The following is a 16,072-nucleotide window of genomic DNA, read 5'->3' as shown; positions in this document are numbered from 1 at the left end:
GCCCAAAGCAGGGCAATATTATGCTGATTTTCAGCCCTTACTGTATATCAAAGTCCAATGGCTTTCCAGTGGACTTCTTGTATAATTATGCTAACTACTTGTTGGTCTTCGCCTCCAGCAGGCCACCCATCATGTGACCCCAAAAACTAGAGAAGAAGGACCCCAGGTGTTCAAGGTCATTGACTTGTCATCATACTCACAGCACTGAGAGTAGCTGACACCAGGCAGAGGCAGCTGACCCCCAGCAGCTTGGTCCAGATGTCCAGTACGACCACCAACACCCACACCAAGGGCCATGGGATGTGTATTATGCACGTAGCTGAGCTCTCTGGGAGCACAGGAAAGGCCCTTCAGGAAGGCAGAGCTGCTTTAATGGAGCCAGGAAAGGAGACTCCCTCAGGGATTTTATTTGTTGAGGGGATTGGGGAAGAAGGATTCTGCTACCAGGGATTGTGGGGCTTCAAACTCTTAGTGACAAATGTAGAGGAGACCAATATTTCGGGTCAGATTCCCATGGGGGGCAGATGGAGAAGGGGCAGGAATGAGCCATACGTTGTCAGCAGTCAAATGTAAATAATATAATGTCTGGCCACCTATTGCCCTTAAAAATGTTAATAAATGACCAAATATGAAGTAAAGGGTCAATACTGTGTGTCACAACCATGTCTACAGAAAATGGATGCGAGAACTATTACACATAAGACGATGTTGTTGATGAGGATGATCATGGTGGTGATGATGACGATGACCCTAGACTGAGACAGGGGTCCTGATCCAATGGAATGAAGGCTCCTCATACAGACACACCGTCACCTTGGCTCCTGCAGTGTGGGGTGTCCAACTTTCCCTGTAGGTGTTGTGAGATTGCATAAATGGGACCCCAAAGAATGAGGCAGCTTGGGTGATTCAGGTGAGACCATGTGAATAATGACCCCACAGGTGTCTGAGTGCTAATCCTATTGGCCTGGGAAGGTGTCACCTTCTAGAACAGAGACACTGTGAGAATGTGCATGTAGGAAACAGGGGTCCTCGTCCCACCAGTGTGCAGTGACAGGTTCCTTATTTCCCTTGATCCCTGCCTGCATGACCTTTAACGCTTCTACTTCAATCAACTCCTGCTCACCATTATTCAGGTATTTCCTACGATGATACGAGCTGTCTCTATGATGCCTTGCACTTCCTTCTGGGCCTTCACTGGAGAAGACTTTAAACCCACATGTCCAGTAGCTCTTTGTCCATGAACATCAGGCACAGTTCTGTCATGTGACTCAAATCAAGTCCAGCGTCCTCCCCTCACCCAGGTCCATAGCCACGTCCAGATTTATGGGTAGTTTCCCAGCAGCGCTCCCCTCTGCTACCAGAACCTGCTCCAGTTCCTGTGGCTGCTGTAGCCAATCCACATGGACAGTGGAAGCCCAGCATTTTCTAGGGAGTTCTTTGTAAAATCACCCCAAACAGGTCCCATCAAAGAAAATAGTGATGAATTGACCATTAATAAAATAAACACATTTTCCCCACCAAATATTCCATCAAGTAAATTTAATGACAAGCTTAGCAAGAGAATATCTCTCAAATCCTGTGCCTGATGGGGAATGTGTGCATTGCACATTAAGGGTGTGGTATGTTGTGGGGAGACCCCGGCACCCTCTGACCACAGTGAGCATCCTCAGGGACCGGGCAGAGGGAAGCTGGGATGAGGGATTCCTGACAGGTTGAAGTGTCCTTTCCTGTGAGAAAATGTACGCTAGGAATTCAACAATTCCCCTCCCTCTGAACCCCAACACCACTGATAACACTAGACTGAGAAATCAGGTCACTTAACAGGCTGCCATATCACTTCAACATGTGAAAGATTCTCAGTGGTGCACAGGCACAATCACTGCTTTTATTTCTAATCTTTTCTCCAGGTTAAATCATGATTATCACTGCTGTGATTAGCTCTGCTGTGATTAGCTCTGCTGTGCAATATGCAATGGGCTGGCATAAGGGAAGAGTTTCACACTGAGTTATAACACAATAAAAAGGTTCCAACATCAAGAATCAAGGGTCTCCCTTTTCCTTGTGCTTTGGTAGTAGTTACTCAGATCAAAGTGAATACCGACCTCAGATCCTCTACTTATAAGGGAAAGGCTGCCCCACATGCAAATTTCCATTCAAGCTCCAGGGTACATCCTCCCCTGGGCTGGGCAGGCTCACAGCTCTCTCCTCACTCAGGGCTGAGGTCTCTGGAAGGCAGAGCTGTGGACTAGAAGAAGATGAGACTGCTGGGTCTTCTCCTGTGCCTGCTGACAGCCCCACAAGGTGAGGGTCTCAGGGGTCAGACAGGGGTCATGGGGTGGCTCTGACTGCAGGTGACTGACAGGACTGATGCTCCTTGTCCCCAGGTGTCCTGTCCCAGGTGCAGCTGCAGGAGTCGGGCCCAGGACTGGTGAAGCCCTCACAGACGCTCTCTCTCACCTGCACTGTGTCTGGATTCTCTCTGACAAGCTATCCTGTACACTGGATCCGCCAGGCTCCAGGAAAGGGGCTGGAGTGGGTCGGGATTATTTGGAGTGGTGGAAGTACAGACTATAACCCAACACTCAAATCCCGCCTCAGCATCACCAGGGACACGTCCAAGAGCCAAGTTTACTTAACGCTGAACAGCCTGAGAGCCGAGGAAACAGCCGTGTATTTCTGTGCAAGAGACACAGTGAGGGGAAGTCAGTGTGAGCCCAGACACTAACCTCCCTGAGAAGACAGCAGGGCTGGGCTGCAGGGGGCGCTCAGGACAGCAGGGGGCGCTCAGGACCCACAGCACAGAGAGCAGCCCCAGGAGCAGGGGCAGAGGGAGGTGGGAGGGAAGGGCCTTCCTGTTGGGCACAGGGGTTTCCTCTCAAGCTCTCAGGTGCCTCCAGGGATGGCTCCTGCTCTTTCTCTGAGGCTCTAATTTCCTGCTTTCTCACTGCAGACCCCAGAGGAGGAGGTGACACTGCTGCTGGCAGATGACATATGGGCAGTGATGGGGACTCTCCTCACAACATGATACTGTACATAGAAAACTCGAAAGACTCGACCAAAAAACTACTGGATTTAAGAAACGAATTTGGTAATGTAGCAGGATAGGAAATGAACAGGCGGAAGTCGATGGTTCTTTTATACACTAATACTGAATTCTCAGAAAGGAAACCAAACCCACAATCCATTTACTATTGCATCAAAAACCTTATGATACTTAAGAATAAACTTAACAAAGCAGGAAAAAGGCTTGTACTCAGAAAAATACGGCATGTGAATAAAGACATAGAGGAAGGTATTAACAAGTGAAAAAATATACTGTGATCATGGATTGGTAGAATTAACATCATTAAAATGTCCATATTACTCAAAGCACTCTACAGATTCAAGTAATCCCTATTAAAATAGCAACATCATATTTCAAAGATCTACAACAAATACTTCAAAAATTTGTATGGAACCAAAAAAGACCTCATTTAGCCATGGCAATCTCCAGAAAGAAGAACAACCGTGGAGGGATCACAATACCAGATATAGAATTATACTCCAAAGCCATAGTAATCAAAACAGCCTGGCACTGGCACTGGAACAGGCATATACATCCATGGAAGAGAACAGAGAACCCAGAAACCTACCCAAGCCATTACGCTCAATTAATATTTGACAAAGGAGGCAAGAGCATACAATGGAGTCAAAACAGTCCTTCAATAAATATTGTTGGGAAAATTGGACAGATAAATGAGCAACAAAATGAAATAATACACGAACATACACTATACACAGCAGTAAACTCAAAATGGTTAAAAACTTAAATGTAAGTAGGGAAACCATAAAAATCCTAGAAGAAGCCATAGGCAGCAAAAACTCAGACATCTCTCATAGCAATGTGTTTGCAGACACATCTCCCAGGACAAAGGAAACTAAGGAGAAAATAAACAAGTGGGGATACATCAGAATAAAAAGTGTCTGCACATTAAAGAAACCATCCACAAAATGAAAAGGGGGCCCACAGTTTGGGAGAACATATTTGGCCAAGGACACGTGTGATAAAGGGCTAATATCCAACATGTATAAGAAACCCACACAAATTAACCAAAGGAAGACAAGCAATCCAATTTAAAAATGGGCAAAGGACCTATATACACACTTCTCCAAAGGGAACTTACAGATGGCCAAGAGACATAGGAAAAATGCTCAGAGTCAGTGACCATCAGAGAGATGCAAATTAAAGCACAATGAGGTATCAGCTCACACCTGTCAGAATGGTGACCATCAACAAATCAACAAATGACAAGTGCTTTCAAGGGTGTGGAGCAAAGGGAACCCTCCTTCTCTGCTGGTGGGAATGCAGGCAGGTGCAGCCACTATGAACACAGAATGGAGTTTCCTCAAAAAATTAAAGATGGAACTGCCATTTGACCCAGTATTCCCACTTTTAGGAATATATGTTAAGGGACCCCAAACACCAATCAGAAACAATGGATGCACCCCTCTATGCATAGCAGCACAACTTGCAATAGCTAAGATCTGGAAACAGCCCAAGTTTCCATCAGTAGCTGAGTGGATAAAAAGCTGTGGTACATTTATGCCACACAATACTATGCAGCAGTAAAAGAGAAGGATCTCTTACCCTTTGGGACAGCATGGAGGGACCTGGAGAGTATCATGGTAAGTGACGAAGCCAGTCCCAGAAAGACAAGTATCACATGATCTCACTCATATGTGGGACCTAAAGAACAAAATAAACTGATGAACAGAATGGATCCAGAGACCTGGAAGCATGGAACAGACTGGGGAATCTCGGAGGGACGTCGTTGTAGGGTGGTGGGTGGGAGGAGGTCAACCAAGAAACTCTCAACCAAGAAACTCGTAAGCATAGAGGCTTAATCCAGGGACACAGACAATAGGATGGTGAAGACCTGGGGCACCTGGGGCAGGCTACAAGGTGTCAATGGGGGATGAAAGGGGACATGTGTAATACCCTCAACAATAAAGGTATAATTTAAAGAAAAAAGAATTAGAACTTGGAACCTCAGACTCCCCTGATCCTGGTCCCTGTGTCACCATCTTCTCTCAGGTGGGGTCAAGACCTCAGCTATGAAATACTCTGCCTCATGAATATGCAAAAGAGAGGAGGCAGAGGAGGTTAAATATGGGTAAGTCTGTGCCCTGAGGGCATCACACACAGCCACACCCTCCCCTACAGAAGTGCTCCCAGCACAGCCCTCACCATGCACTGGAGCTGGAGAACCCTCCTCCTGGTGGCCATGGCGACAGGTAAGGGGCTCCCGTCCCGGTTAAGGAGGGTCCAGGGAGAGTCCAGGGGGATTCCACTCACCCCTGACTCCTCCCACAGGTGTCCACTCCCAGGTGCAGCTGGTGCAGTCTGGGGCTGAGGTGAGGAAGCCTGGGGCCTCCGTGAAGGTCTCCTGCAAGGCTTCTGGATACACCTTCACCGACTACGACATGCACTGGGTGCGACAGGCCCCAGGAGAGGGGCTTGAGTGGGTGGGGTGGGTTTACCCTGGAAATGGAAACACAAACTACGCCCAGAAATTCCAAGGCAGAGTCTCCATGACCGCAGACACGTCCACGAGCACAGCCTACATGGAGCTCAGCAGCCTGAGAGCCGAGGACACGGCCATGTATTACTGTGCGAGACACAGTGAGGGGAAGTCAGTGTGAGCCCAGACACTAACCTCCCTGAGGAGACAGCAGGGCTGGGCTGCAGGGAGCATCCAGGACACCAGGGGGCGGTCAATACCAGCACAGGGGCCTCACCAGGAGCAGGTGGAGAGTTAAGACAACATTTCCTGCTCTGTCTTAAAATAGTTTTAATCTGAGGCTCAGCCACAGAGCTCACAGGAAGCCCTGTCCTAGGTCTAGTTTTAGGGATTGTGTGTGTGAACAAAAAGGGGGCTCTGTCCTAAATCTGACAAAACTCAGTGACTGACAGGACCCTCACAGGAGGCCCTGATCACACATTCCTACCTGGGCAGCCCTGGGGGTGGGCACGCCCCAGGCCTATGACTTCTTTACTAAAAGGCTCCTCTTTGCCTGAAGCACCTCCGTCCACTGTACCTTTGCATCTGGGTTAACACACCTGTGACATCAGCATGACCACCCTCAGGAGAGCACCTCCTGTTCACTATCCTGTCACCCAGTCCCCGCCTTGCTCTCTCCCACCTCCATGTCACTCCTCACCTTCCCTCCTTCACTTCAAATGCACAAACACAGCTGCAAACCGTTATTCTCCGGAGCATTGGAGGTCTTCCTTCCCAACAGTTGTCATCCGTTTAGCTCCAATAAAATCTTATAAACATTCTCTCCATGTTTGCACATTTCTTACTTCAACATGTTGTCTTTTTTCATTTACAACATATGTTCACACACGTTTCTTCCCCGTGTGGAGAGGGAAGTGCACACAATTATAAACACCTGCTACCTGGACGGGATGAGTTCAAATGAGTTCACAGGTGCTGGAGATAAGGCAAATTTGCAGTTGGTTGTCATGAACGTAAGTGTCCCGTCTTTTTCCAGTCCAGCAGGTGTGACATGGTGGTTCATCATTGACCTATGAACCAGGAGGTCATGGTTTTATTCATTGGTCAGGGCACATGCACGGGTTGCAGTCTCGATCCCCAGGGGGTGCGGGGCAGGAGGCAGCCGATCAGTGATTCTCATCATTGATGTTTCCATCACTCCACTGGCCTCCTCTCTGGACTCAAGGAAAGTGTATAAAGAAGGAGAAGGAAAGAAAGGCAGCTTCCCCAGCTGTGCCTTCTCCCCTGTGACACTCTGGCAGGTTCCCCTGCTGGTTGAATCAGCATAAAATCCACAACATAAATGAGCCACTTTGAAGTCATTGACATGAGAACCTCTACGCCCCTGGAGAATATTTTTAAGAGTTTATTTGATCCAAACTTGATCACTGGAACAGTGAACCCAGCTTCTTCTGTCCCCGGGATGGGGTGTCACCAAGTCCAAGAATGAAATCGGGGAACAGAAGGTTTAAGCAAAAGAGTGGAGCGTTTATTACAAGTAGATTCAGGCTCCCCGCACGCAGAGGCGCCCTCTGAAGCCTCTGGTCTCGGGTGTATATGTGCCACCAGCCTGCTCCGTGTGCCCCCGTGTGACCACCTGATGGCCCTCCTTGTTCCTGCCCAGCAAGGGGCCTGCACGTCCCCTGTTCCCTTGTGTGCGCTCCCCTTCCTGTCCCAGGCCCTCCCACATTTCCCAGGCTCCAGCTCTGAGTCCAGAATCATTCTGCTGTGTCTGCCTGGTTGGTGCCTGTGGTTAGGCTGCTCAGAGGGCCGAGTCTGCCCTGCCTACCAGCCACCTGCCTTGGTTTCCCATGGACCCTGCCCTGTCTGCCTGCCCGTCAAGCTAACTCCCCTCAAAGCCACCCCTTCTGGACCTGAGTCTGGGGTCTTCCAGGAACAGGAAGCTCATCTTCCTAAAACACAGGCTCTCCTTACAAACACCAGAGTCACTGCTCAGCCCGGGCCCCTCCTCCCGCCTCTGCTGGCCTGGGATGGGCGCTGCCCCCTCTGTTCTCTCTGTTGTTGGTAGATTTTGGGGGCAGATGCTCTTCTCCCTTCTCATTCTCTGTTTGTTCAAAAGGAATCACTGAGCAGAAGGGGCAGAAGCAAAATTCTGGTGTAGGCAGCTCCACACTCTTGTTCCTCCACAAAAGCATCAAAAAACAAACCAAAACTCTCAGAACTGGCATCTGTCGGGCTCTCAAACACAGTCAGACCTGCAGCTACTGAGTGAACCCCAAATCAAGTACATGCTACTCAGAGAGGGAAGGACCCAGGGTGTGGTACAGGGGTGAGTGTTGGCCCAGGAACCACCAGGTTATGGGTTTGATTCCGGGTCAGGGCACAGGCCCTGGGTTGCAGGATCAATCCCCAATAGGAGGAGTGCAGGAGGCAGCAGATCAATGATTATCTCTCATCATTGATGTTTCCATCTCCTTCTCCCTCTTCCTACCTCTCTGACATCAATAACAATACTTTTTAAAGATTGATAAAAACATCAACCATCACACCAAAACTGAAAAACCAGAGGATAAAGGAAGACAACTTTTAAGTGCTGAAGAGAAAATGAAAAGCTATCAACTTAGATTTCTATACTAACTGAAAATGCATTTCAACATGGAATGAAGCCTGGTTGATGTTGCTCAGTGGTTGATCCTCGCCCTATGATTCCATTCCTGGTCAGGGCACATGCCCGAGTTGTGGGCTCCAAATCCAATTGTGACCATGCAGGACACAACAGATCAATGATTCTCTTTTATCATTGATGTTTCTATCCGTCTCTCCTTCTCCTTTCCTCTCTGAAATCTATAAAACATATAGTAAAATAAATAAATGAAAAGGCTATTGGTTTGATTACCAATCTCAGCAGTTATGGGAAGCAACTGATAAATATTTCTCTCTCCCGTCAATGTTTCTCTTTCTCTCCCCATCTTTCACTGTTCAGTGTTTGCTGTCATATTATCTTTCTCCCCCTCCTTCTCTCCCTCTCTTTCCTTTCCCTCTAAAAATCAATGAACACATCCTCAGGTGAGGACAAAGAAAAAAAGACCCAGCCGGGCTCGTGTGGCTCAGCAGTTGAGCTTTGACTCAGGACCCAAGAAGTCACTGGTTTCATTCTTGGTGAGGACACTAGACAGGGTTGCGGTCTCCATCCCCAGTGGGGTCCATGCAGGAGGCAGCCAATCGATGATGCTCTCTCATCCATGTTTCTCTCTATCACTCTCTCTTCCTCCCTCTCTAAATAACACAAAAGTTATATTATTTTTTAAAAGATCCGTATCTATATTTATCCCTATCTATATCTATATCTATATCTATATCTATTTCTATATCTATATCATCTATATCCATGAAAACACAGCCTCATTGATTTTTTCCCCAAAGGAGTCACTGATTGGGCCCATATCCTACTTCCTGACCACCTCCTGCAGCACAGCCCCTGGTGTGGAAGGAGAGGTCCCTGGGCACGGTGACCAGGACCCCAAGGAGGGCCTGGTTCTCTGAGGGCACAGTCAGCACCTCCTTCCAGGAGAAGCCCCAGAGACCAGGACCTCCCTCACATCGTGCCCTTTGTATGTGCAGACACCTCCCACATGCAAATGCCCACACGGCCACCAGACACACACAGAGTTGGCGTCCACTTAAATGCAGGGCCTCCTCACCCTGGAGAATACTTTCTGGGGGACGAGGACCTCACCTGCAAGACATGACTCCCATGTGCCTCTTCCTGTTCCTGCTGTCAGATCCCAGATGTGAGTGACTCAGGGCTTAGACGTGAGGAGATGGGGACCCTGCAGCTGAGCCCAGGACTCACTGTGTTCTCTCTGTCCCAGGTGTCCTGTCCCAGCTGCAGCTGCAGGAGTCGGGCCCAGGACTGGTGAAGCCCTCGCAGACCCTCTCCCTCACCTGCACTGTCACTGGTAATTCCATCACCAGTGGTTACTACTGGCACTGGATCCGCCAGCCCCCGGGAAAGGGGCTGCAGTGGATGGGGTTCATAGATATTAGTGGGGGCACATACTACATCCCCTCCCTCAAGAGCCGAACCTCCATCTCCAGAGACACATCCAAGAACCAGTTCTCCCTGCAGCTGAGCTCCGTCACCACCGAGGACACGGCCGTGTATTACTGTGCAAGAGACACAGTGAGGGGAAGTCAGTGTGAGCCCAGACACTAACCTCCCTGAGGAGACAGCAGGGCTGGGCTGCAGGGAGCGTCCAGGACATCAGGGGGCGCTCAGGACCCGCAAACCCAGGCTCCCAGCTCATAGGCTGTCCCTGGAGCAGTTGTGAGGGCTTCCTATTGGGGTCAGTGCTTCCTTCCCTCTTAGTGTCCCAGGGGCAAGTCCTGCTTCCTTCTTTGTGTCTCTAATTAGATTCTCTGCAGGAAAAAGCAGGAAGCAGTTGTGTTTCAGATCTGGTCCACTCCTCATCTGCTCCTTTCCTGTCACCACGTCCCTGATGGTCGCTTTCTGGGGTGACAAGAAAACATTGTAGGGATTCCCGTCCCCTCACTGAGAACGATGTCCCCCACCATCCACACAGTGCTGAGTGGGGAACACGAAGTCCAGGCCCCAAACCTCTCCTGAGGGTGATCAGCCCCTCGCTCTGCCCCAGGAGGAGCCCTTTGGGGCAGTTAGCTGCTTGCCTCTCACTGACATGGCTGCACATGGAGGTGTAGGGTCGGACCCCTGTAGGGGCTGCCTCTCTGTGAGCCTGGAAGCGCCCAGCTCTCCGTGTGCCCCAGATGGAGGCAGGAAACCCTGCTGGGCCCTGTTCCCCGTGGGTCTCAGAACCTGGTCCCAAGGGACGTGTCCCAACACCTGTCAGGCTTCCCCCTGGAGAACCACCTGCATCCTGAGAACCTGCTGAAGGAGACATGGTCCCACCCACCTCTGCTGTGCCTCCAGCTCCTCAGACTCCACCCCATCCTCCCCCTCTGTCCTCTGCCGACCACACTCTCACCCCATGGGGCCTGCACAGGATGTCCCAGGTGGCTGTGCTCTGCCCTCTTCTTCCCGCCTGGTAGGTTTTGCCTTAAATGCAGCCCCACGTCATCCCCTCATGCCCAACTCCGGTGCCAGGCCTTCCCTGAGACACCAGGGCCAGGGCCACTCAGCCGTCCTGCTGAGCCCACAAGCAGTGCCCACTTCTGATGCTAGGTCCTAGGCCCCACCTCTGTCAGGTGGAGACATAGGTGAACACTGAGCTCAGAGCACCCCCAACAGCTCACACCTGTGCTGAGGGAACCTCCAGGGGCCCGTGAGCTGCAGAGCATGGTGTTGGACAAGCCTGTGGCCACTGGGGTCAGAGGGCAGTCAGGGAAGGGCTGTGGCCTGGTCACCTATAATGTTGCCAATGTCTCGCTGACCACAGCCCAGGTGCACAGGGAGCTCTGTGAATACTAAAAGTGCAGGGACAGCCCGGCCAGTATTGCTTAGTGGTTGAGCGTCGACCTATGAACCAAGAGGTCACTGTTCGATTCCCTGTCAGGGCACATGCCCAGGTTGCTGACAACATCTCCGGTGTGAGGCATGCAGGAGGCAGTCAATTAATAATTCTCTCTCCTCATTGATGTTTCTATCTCTCTCTCCTGCTCCAATTCTCCCTGATATCAATTACGAAATATTTAAACAAATACATACATAAATGAAATGTTGCCGGTTTGATTGACAGTATGGGCATATATGGAAGGCAACAGATCAATGTTTCTCTCTCACATCCGTGTTACCCTCTGTCTTTCTCTCTCTCTTTTCCTTTCCCTCTAAAAATCAATAAACACATCATCAGATGAGGACCAATGAAACAGTATCTATATATATATATATATATATATATATATATATATATATATATATACATGTATATATACACCTATAAATACATCTACAATAATATCTCTATATCTAGCTATATCTATATCTATGTCTACTATAGTTATATCTATATCTATATCTATATCTACATCTACATCTATATCTATATCTATATCTATATCTATATCTATATCTATATCTATAACTCTGGAAGAAGAGGCAAATTGATGTTATCCCTAAGGAGTCACTGATTGTGCCCACGTCCCACTTCCTGACCACCTCCTGCAGCACAGACCCTGGTGTGGAAGAAGAGGCCCCTGGGCACAGTGACCAGGATCCCAAGGAGGGCCTGGTTCTCTGAGGGCACAGTCAGCACCTCCTTCCAGGAGAAGCCCCAGAGACCAGCACCTCCCTCACCTCTTGCCCTTTGTATGTGCAGACACCTCCCATATGCAAATGCCCACATGGGAGCCACACACACACAGTTGGCGTCCACTTAAATGCAGGGCCTCCTCACCCTGGAGAATACTTTCAGGGGGACAAGGACCTCACCTGCAAGACATGACTCCCCTGTGGCTCTTCCTCTTCCTGCTGTCAGCTCCCACATGTGAGTGACTCAGGGCTTAGATGTGAGGAGATGGGGACCCTGCATCTGAGCTCAGGACTCACTGTGTTCTCTCTGTCCCAGGTGTCCTGTCCCAGGTGCAGCTGCAGGAGTCGGGCCCAGGACTGGTGAAGCCCTCGCAGACCCTCTCCCTCACTTGCACTGTCTCTGGTTACTCCATCACCAGTGGTTACTGCTGGGACTGGATCCGCCAACCCCCAGGGAAGGGACTGGAGTGGATGGGGAATATCTGCTATAATGGAAACACTTACTACAGCCCCTCCCTCAAGAGCCGAACCTCCATCTCCAGAGACACGTCCAAGAACCAGTTCTCCCTGCAGCTGAGCTCCGTGACCACCGAGGACACGGCCGTGTATTACTGTGCAAGAGGCACAGTGAGGGGAAGTCAGTGTGAGCCCAGACACTTACCTCCCTGAGCAGGCAGCAGGGCTGGGCTGCAGGGAGCATCCAGGACCAGCAGGGGGCGTTCAGGACCAGCACAGAGCCCTGACCAGGAGCAGGTGGAGAGTTAAAGAAAGATACCATTTGCTGCTCCATCTTAAATTCCTTTTGCTCTGAGGCTCAGCCACAGAGCTCACAGGAAGCCCTGTCCTAGGTCTAGTTTTAGGGATTGTGTTTGTGAACAAAAAGGGGGCTCTGTCCTAAATCTGACAAAACTCAGTGACTGACAGGACCCTCACAGGAGGCTCTGATCACACATTCCTACCTGGGCAGCCCTGGGGGTGGGCTCGCCCCAGCCTATAACTTCTTTACTAAAAGGCTCCTCTTTGCCTGAAGCTCCCCGTCCATGGTTCCTGTGCATCTGGGTTAACACACCTGTGACATCAGCATGACCACCCTCAGGAGAGCACCTCTTGGCCATCTGTGTGTCCACTTTGGAGACTTCCCCATTTAGGCCCTTTGCCCACTTTTTAATCATATTGTTGTCTTCCTTTTGTGAAGTTGTATGAGTTCCTATACATTTTGGAGATTAACCCCTTATCGGACCTACCCATGCTGCTGCAAATGGTCAGAGTTCTTTCTTTTTCATGGCTGCATAGTGTTCCATGGTGTAGAAATACCACGGTTTTTTATCCAATCGTCTGCAGACAGGCACTTAGGCTGTTTCCAAACCTTAGTTATTGTAAACTGCACTGCTATGAACATAGGGGTGCATGCATTCTATGTGATGAGTGTTTTGGGCTTCTTAGGATGTATTCCTAGAAGAGGGATCACTGGGTCAAATAGGAGTTCCACTTTTAATTTTTAGATGGAACTCCGTGTTTTTACCATAATGGCTGCCCCAGTCTGCATTGCTAATGGACCAACTAAACTGATGAACAAAAGTAGACCCAGAGCCGTAGAAGCATGAACAGACCATGGAACCTCGGAGGGAAGGCAGGGGAGGGGGTGGGAAGAGATCAGCCCGTGGACTTGTCTGCGTATGTGCCTCACCCGGGGACACAGACTGTCCGAGAGAGGAGGGTGTTACCGAGGCGTCCCTTCGGATAAACTTAACGGGAAGGGGTGGGACATTTCAGGTAGTTGCTAGTGAAGAGACTGCTCCAGGCCAGGGGGGCCGAGGGTAGGCACCATCATCTGACCTTATTTTAGCACAATTAAGACCGCGGGGAATTAGCCACACACATCCATGCAGCTGCAGATCACACCGCACTGCCTTCCTTCCCCAGATTCCTGGAGCCGGGGTACAGGCCTCACGGGATCCCAGATGTGGCTCTCCTCTAGCGGCAGCAGCGGCGGGGTGTGTGCCTGGCAGGTCGGGTCAGGAAGGGGGTTTCGGTTTTGGGGGTGTCGCTGTCAGAGGTCCTTGTGCCCCGCCATGGTATTGCGCCCATTGATCTGAGGCTCAGCTCTTCCTCTGCCTTCCTGTGGGGAGCGGAGCGGACTGCACCCAGACTGGGGCCATCAGCGAAGGCAAGCTTCCAGCCATCCCGCACCAGCGGGGCGCAGGGACCCATGCGATCAGCGGTGGCAGCGCGTCCAGCGATCAAGCAATGACCGCAGAGGTCTCTTGGGGGACCCGTTTGTATAGCCTGTTCGCACCCACAGCGGTCCAGGTGTTTATCTTACAACCACGTCAGGGCTGAGAGCATTCATCAGCAAGAACGCAGGTGAACATGGGTCTTCACAGCAAGTCACTCTCAGTCGGTAATCGAAGGCCAAATCCTTATCTATGGACACACACGCTCAGGGTGGGGGTGGGGCTGTCCTTCATACCATGCTTTCAGTTTCAGGAAAATTAACTCAAACATTTTAAAACATTTTAAACCTTTTCAGACATTTTTCACATTTTAGACATTTCTATATGTTACTACAACACAGACACTGGGGTTGTGAGAACATAGATGGGGGACAGGAGGGAGCAGGAAGGGGTTTATGGGGGGAAAGGAAGGGCTATGTAATACTTTTAACAATAAAGATTTTTAAAGAGAGAGAGAGAGAGAGAGAGAGAGAGAGAGCACCTCCTGTTCTCTATCCTGTCACCCAGTCCCGCCTTGCTCTCTCCCACCTCCATGTCACTCCTCACCTTCCCTCCTTCACTTCAAATGCACAAACGCAGCTGCAAACGGTTATTCTCCGGAGCATTGGAGGTCTTGCTCCCCAACAGTTGTAGTCAGTTTGGCTGAAATAAAATATTATAAACATGCTCTCTATGTTTGGACATTTCTTACACCAACGTGTTGTCTTTTCTTCGTTTACCACACACGTTCACACACGTTCCTCCCGTGTGGAGAGGGAGGTGCACACAATCATAAAACCTGCTGCCTCCACACGATGGTGGTGGTGACTCTAAAGAGTTCGCGCCCGTTGGTGTGGGGATGATGCTCCAACCACTGAGCCCGCCATCCAGCTCCATGTGTAAATGATGGAAACTCTCCCCTGTGAGAGGCTGGGAACAGGGCTTGTGCACACGACCAGCAGGGAAGTTGAGGGAAATGTGTGCTTTCGGGAGGCAGCTGTGTGCTTGTGAGAGTGGCAGCAGGTTAGAGACGGAGGCTGCGGCCACAGCGTCCACCCCAGCCTCTCCTGCCTCCTCACAGGCACATGTTAGAGTTTCGTGGACGATCTGATTGGGGAAAATAACAAGGAGAATCTTTCAGCTTCAAAATAAAACCGTCATTCAATGTAAGTTCTTACTCCCAAACCCCAGAAAGCAACATGGCCCACGGCGGGTGAAGGGGAGCGAGAGGAAGCCCCATTCCACACGCCTCTGGGGCAGCACCCCTGGGTCCTCATCAAAACCCTGAGGAAGGAGGACTCTCAGTCCTGGAAGCTGCCCCAAAAGGAATGGGGTCAGGGTGACGGGTCTCAGGAAAGGAGGGAGGGAGGTCGGGTCAGGACGGGACCCCCTGTGGCCAGTATCCTTGAGTCCTTTCCATCTGGGTCGCCCCTAGGATGACAAGGTCAGGCATGCAGCCCAGGGTCACAGCTGCACCTTATATGCAGACTCCATGCAAATGGGGCTCTCCTCCTGCTCATAAAAGGGGGCCCTTGCCCGGCGTGTTGGGGAGACACCCAGAACCCAAGTGCCTGAGACAGGACCCAGCGGCTCCACCATGGACTTGGTGCCAAGCTGCGTTTTCCTCCTGATCATTTCTCAAGGTCATTCTCAGGAGTGGGGAGCGCTGAGACCTGTGCCTGTGCCTGTGTGTGCTTCCATGTGATTCTAAGTCCCCCTGTGTCTCTGTGTTTGCAGGTGTCCAGTGTGAGGTGCAGCTGGTGGAGTCTGGGGGAGGCCTGGTGCAGCCTGGGGGGTCTCTGAGACTCTCCTGTGCAGCCTCTGGATTCACCTTTGATGATTATGCCATGCACTGGGTCCGCCAGGCTCCAGGGAAGGAGCTGGAGTGGGTCTCATACATTAGTTGGAATGGTGGTAGCACAAACTACGCCGACTCTGTGAAGGGCCGCTTCACCATCTCCAGAGACAACGCCAAGAGCACGCTGTACCTGCAAATGAGCAGCCTGAGAGCCGAGGACACGGCCATGTATTATTGTACCAGAGACACAGTGAGGGGAAGTCAGTGTGAGCCCAGACACAAACCTCCCTGAGGACACAGCTGGGCTGGGAGCAGGGAGCATCCAGGACACCAG

Source organism: Plecotus auritus (assembly GCF_963455305.1).
Source record: "Plecotus auritus genome assembly, chromosome: 1".
Lineage (NCBI taxonomy): Eukaryota > Metazoa > Chordata > Mammalia > Chiroptera > Vespertilionidae > Plecotus > Plecotus auritus.
The sequence above is the reverse complement of the archived record's forward strand: the minus strand, read 5'-3'. Positions refer to the sequence as shown.